Raw genomic sequence first — 5,621 nt, 5'->3', positions numbered from 1 at the left:
CTTCTACCTATTCTCGTCTGACAGTCCCGTGTAAAGTTTTGAGACGTTTGCTGACATTGCAATAATCCTTTTCCTCACCCTCCGTTTTCTCTCTCCACCTGCATCACCAACATCGCTATCGCCACCATCGCCACCTCCACCAGGCTGGAATGCGTGGTGGGTGGCATTGCCCGTTGCCTTGGCATTGACAACTCTCGTCTCGGTGCTGGTGATCTACACGTGTGTGAAGAACAGGAGAAGCAGGTGTGTGCTTTGCGGTTGCGCCCGCTGTCTCGATCGACCAGCTTACTAATAGGGTTTTCCCCCTTTTTTCTGGCAACAAAAACGGACACCTTTTGCAAGGAATCATGCTTACATTAACCACAATACTTGCAGTCAAATGCAAAGAAAAAACAATACTCTGATAATTTATGCATTGTGTTTGAAACTGATTGGTCCACACCAGAGACAGCTTTCTTTAGAGCCTAGTCTCATGTGGCCTTTTGGCGTCATCTGGTCGAACACCATATGAGACTTGGCTCTAAAGAAAGCTGTCTCTGGTGTGGACCAATCAGTTTAAAAGACAATGCATAAATTATCAGAGTATTATTTTTTGTTTGCATTTGACTGCAAGTATTGTGGTTAATGTAAGCATGATTCCAAAAGGTGTCAGTTTTTGTTGCCATAAAAAAGGGGAAAAACCCTATTAGTATATTTTGGTACTGGCAAAGAAGGTCCCATGATGCCACAGCTTTCTCAAAGTCCCCGTTCGCTCGAGACTCCCGTTGATCGGCGTTGATGCGATTGTCACCTCTGTCTGTCGCAGACGCAAGGCGGCGGAGGGAGCTGCGAGCACGCAACTTGGGCGCAGAGCGGGTGAGCGTCGCGCGTCGCGGGGCAGCAGCACGTGCGTCTGCGCGGGAAAAATTCCAATGTGGCACTGCGCTTCTATGCCGTGTGATTTTTAACCTTGGGTCGGATCTTGGGAGCGCTGCGCGTCTGCCGTGTGGCGGCTGTGGGACCTGGCGGGAGGGTACGAACGCGTTGACTGTACTTCTACTCTCCCACGTCTACGCCGCCTGCTGCGTTGACGAAGGCTGGCGGCGTCGGTGGTGAGGGGAGGGGGGGGTGCTGGGGGGAGGTGTCCCCTCCAGCGGTGGATTGACACCAGGGCTGCTACGTGTACACGCGCAGTCTGCAATTACAGCGCGTAATACATTTTGAAATACATTTTGCATGACGCACGGGCGCGTGTTGTTATGCGTGCGTGTGTAACTTCTGTGTTTGCGCATGTAAACGTGGAGGAAACAATGCGTACACACACACAAGGAACTTGATAGGTTTAGTGCGAGCGGGCTTTTGCATGCCGATTCGTTTTGCACGGACCCAGTGCGTGAGTTTTCCCCACAGACTCTCCGCATCTTCTGCAGGGAGATTAACAAAAGGTGCGACACCCCCCCAACTCCAAACTCGCTCGACTGTAAAGTGATCTGGGCACATAAGGCTTGGGGTCGGAGTTCACGTTTGGTCTAAACACGTAACGGTCGTAGTGCAGCGGTGTCTTCCAACACTCTTCTTGGTTCAAAGTGTTTGGAACGGCGTAACGCAAAACATCAACAGCAACCGACCTCTCATGAATGGCAGATTTGAAATAGGTTCTTAAGCACGTGATGCAAATGCTGGACACTTCAATTTGTGACACCGCTAAAGGTATTGATTGTTTGGCTCTTGGTAAGGAAATTCGTCTCCAAAACCCCTGCCTTCCAGGGTCCATTGGAACCGGGGATTTAACCGTTGCTCACTCTTTCGTTGCCTATCTTAATAGGCTCCTCCTAAGAGGTTCTTTTTGAGAAAATATATGAAGGGAGTGACATGTGATGTGTGCGATAATATAATAACATCCTCAACGACGACGATGATTATTGTAATCGTGATGTTTTTAATGGAGCGCCTTCCTAAATGCCCCAGGGGCATCTACGAGCGATTCCACACACATCAAGCGACTTGCTTCTCATGCAAAACTTTCTAAAGGGCCACCCCCAGTGGCAGCTATCCCTGTGTGGCGCACGGAGACCTGGCAGCTGACTTGCAAGCGAGCGTCATGCTGCCCTTACGAGGGGGCGGGGGGGCGGGCAATGATTGCCACTCTGTCTAATCCTAATCGAGCAGATTTCTGGGTCATTTTTCAAATGCGAACAAATCCGGACTCGCCGCACGCCAACGGCCAGCTGAGAGACCTGATGACCTCTCAACCTAACAACCAGGGTATTGTTACGTAACGACCAGGGTATTGCTACGTAACGACCAGGGTAATGTTACGTTACGACCTGGGTATTGTTACATAACGAGCTGGGTATTGCTACGTAGCGACCAGGGTATCGTTACGTTACGACCAGGGTATTGTTACGTAGTGACCAGGGTATTGTTACGTAGCGACCAGGGTATTGTTACATAACGACCAGGGTATTGTTACGTAGCGACCAGGGTATTGTTACGTAGCGACCAGGGAATTGTTACGTAGCGACCAGGGTATTGTTACATAACGACCAGGGTATTGTTACGTAGCGACCAGGGTATTGTTACGTTACGACCTGGGTATTGTTACATAACGACCAGGGTATTGTTACGTAGTGACCAGGGTATTGTTACGTAGCGACCCGGGTATTGTTACGTAGCGACCAGGTATTGTTGTAGCGACTAGGGTATTGTTACGTAACGACCAGGGTATTGCTACGTAACGACCAGGGTATTGCTACGTAGCGACCAGGGTATTGCTACGTAGCGACCAGGGTATTGCTACGTAGCGACCAGGGTATTGCTACGTAACGACCAGGGTATTGTTACGTAACGACCAGGGTATTGCTACGTAACGACCAGGGTATTGCTACGTAACGACCAGGGTATTGCTACGTAGCGACCAGGGTATTGCTACGTAGCGACCAGGGTATTGCTACGTAACGACCAGGGTATTGCTACGTAGCGACCAGGGTATTGCTACGTAACGACCAGGGTATTGCTACGTAGCGACCAGGGTATTGCTACGTAGCGACCAGGGTATTGTTACGTAACGACCAGGGTCCGCCTTGTCGGAGTCGAACCGCGAATCTCTGCCAACGTGCGGCGAGCGCTCCACGGCCGGGCCTCGTCGCCGCCCCAAGACGTAGTCGGAGGGGGGTCTCGACAGCGCAGCGTCACTCGGGAAATGCTGCATGACTCCCCCCACCCCACCGCCACCTCTGACTCCCCCAACACCACGTGATGACTTCGTTGCCGTGACCACCCACGCAGGCTGCTGCCTGAGCCTCAAGAGGATCTTCCCGAGCCGCATCCCCGAGCCGGCCGACTCGCTCATCAACATCCGCTACCACCCGGACAAGCGGCAGTCGCACGACATCGGCGCCGTGCTCAGCAACATCGAGGGGGCTCGCCACCCGGGTGAGTCGGTGTGTGCGTGCGTGCGTGTGTGTGCGTGCGTGCGTGTGTGTGTGCGTGCGTGCGTGCGGGGAGCAGGAGTGCAGCATTTAGTACGTTGTGCTGCTACGAACCCGGCGACCCGAGTTCGACTCCCGCTCACGGCCAACACCAGTGACGATTATCTGAACCGGTCCTGGGCCTCCCCTAGGACGGCTCAAATGAGTACCTGGTGCGGGCAGCCGCGCTTGGTGCTGGCCACGCACCCCGTCGTGTGCCGTGCCGGCCTCATTGGTGCTTGCTTGAAAGCCCCAAAGTATGTAATGGCTTTACAAAGGGCGTCTTTGTATATGTAAGTGAACCTCCAGAAATTCTGATTATATTTATCGTCATTCTCCCTCTATTTTCACATCTCTACCCCGCATCGTCTCTCCTCCCAGACTACGCCGTACCGCTCATGACTCCAGGCCAGGTGGGAAGGGCTCCACCTTCAAACCGGACGATCGGCCTGGCGGGACGACCCCCACCGCGCGGCCGTGGCTCAGCCTCAACCGCCGTTGCCGGCGGTGGCGGCGGCGACGACGCCGAGCCAGCACACGTACACGGAGCCCATCCCGAGGCGGGCGGCCCGAGTACGCCATGCCCATCGTGCTCCAGAGGGCCGCCGCCTCCCCGGCCGTCCTCGCTCCGCCCGCCATCACCGGCAGCGTCGCGAGCTCTCTCGGCGCCAGCTACGACCGGCCCGGCCAACGCAAGGCGGCTCCCGGCGGACTCGGAGTTAAGAAGCCGCAGCTGCAGCAGCTGCGGCCCGGTGGTGTGCCGGCTGCGGCAGTTGAGGTGGGGCTGGGGTACAAGGCGCCGATTCCGGTGGACTTGAGCAAGCCGGAGGAGGACTCGGGTTACCGCACGCCCAGGGCGGCCCTGGCGCTCGCACCGGCGTTACCGGCGCCGGCAGGGATGACGACTGCTGCGGCGCCGCCACCGCCGTGCGACTACGATGCCCCGAGAGCGGACCGGCAGTTTGACGTTTGACGGCACACTAAGTGGCGGTGGCGGCAGCGGTGGTGGTGACCACTGGGGGGGGGGGTGCCCCCCCTACTGAGTTGTGTTGAGCGCAGATTCGTTCAGTTGTTGTTCGTTGTGGGGGGAGGGTGGAGACTGTTGCGTGGCTCCCGGTGACGGTACGTGGCATGCGACGGTGAAATTATTCGCGATTTTTTTTTTCCATTCGATGCTCGTGGCCTTGCTAAATGCGTCGGATCGTGCGTGTGATTAGCTCGCTCCGCTATGAGCCTGGCAAGTCGAGTTCAATTCCTGACCGTGGCTATATCTAAACTGGACCCCCCCCCCCCTTCACCAAATGTCAACCTGCAACAGACCAGCTTAATGAAATTTGGTCAAACAATTCCCATGGCCACCAAAGCATGGGGGAAGGCCTTCATCCAGCAGTGGATGAACACATGTCTTGAGATGAACACTGTATGTTAATTGAAAGGAGCAAACGAAACTCTACAATTGGGACGGAGTTAACGAGAAACGATACGGTGAAAATGAGACCGAGAATCGCACTCCGATTTTGTGTTTCCATGTCGTACCTCTCGCCCGTTCTTCGGTACTCTGTCTCACTCCAGTTCCTGAAGAAGCTCCCGGTATGTGGAGCAAAAACGTCAGACAATGTCCCGCGGGACCGAATCGTTGCATGCCCCATTTTTTAACAGGGAGTGACCCGCACCTCCGATTTAGTACGGTTGGCGAACTTGCGCGTGCGAAAGAAGTTGGAAATGAGGAAGACTGCTGTTGGCGTACCACTATTGGCACAATGGTTGGGTCCATGGCAGGGAGGTTGTTTCTCCGTAGGACTACTTGCGTTGTGAGTGCAATTTCATAACTGCTTCCCTTCGGGAGTTTTTTTGTTTGTTCGTAAGATAAATATATTTTTTGAAAGATTTTTTTTTTCATTTGTTGCAGTTGGGGAAACATTAATCAAGGAGGAGGAATGGCAATCCCCGACCAAAAGGTTAATTTGCGTGACGTTTTTTCAGAATTTGTTTTCAAATTCTTCAACAAATGCCTTTTAATAGGCTCGGATCTCGTTCAAATATGATCCGCCCCCTCCATAGCTTAGAGGGAGTTCTTTTGCCAATATCTCCATTTATCAAGTTTTTCCAAGACACTAAACAAGCCTTTGTGGACAAATTGATAGGACCTTGCTTTGAAACATCCACTCTCTT

General features: G+C 53.6%; 1 long non-coding RNA gene across 1 annotated transcript; it reads left to right on the top strand.

Annotated features, from left to right (window-relative positions):
* The first annotated feature begins 118 nt into the window (after positions 1–118).
* Positions 119–3,865, top strand: LOC133351752 (uncharacterized). Its single transcript, XR_009756218.1, has 4 exons — positions 119–243; positions 806–855; positions 3,268–3,414; positions 3,831–3,865. It is a non-coding gene; the product is annotated as an uncharacterized LOC133351752 (long non-coding RNA).
* The last annotated feature ends 1,756 nt before the right edge of the window (positions 3,866–5,621 follow it).

Source organism: Lethenteron reissneri, chromosome 5 (assembly GCF_015708825.2).
Source record: "Lethenteron reissneri isolate LAM-NWPU_2019-01 chromosome 5, ASM1570882v1, whole genome shotgun sequence".
NCBI lineage: Eukaryota > Metazoa > Chordata > Hyperoartia > Petromyzontiformes > Petromyzontidae > Lethenteron > Lethenteron reissneri.
This window is presented reverse-complemented; position numbering and strand designations above follow the sequence as displayed.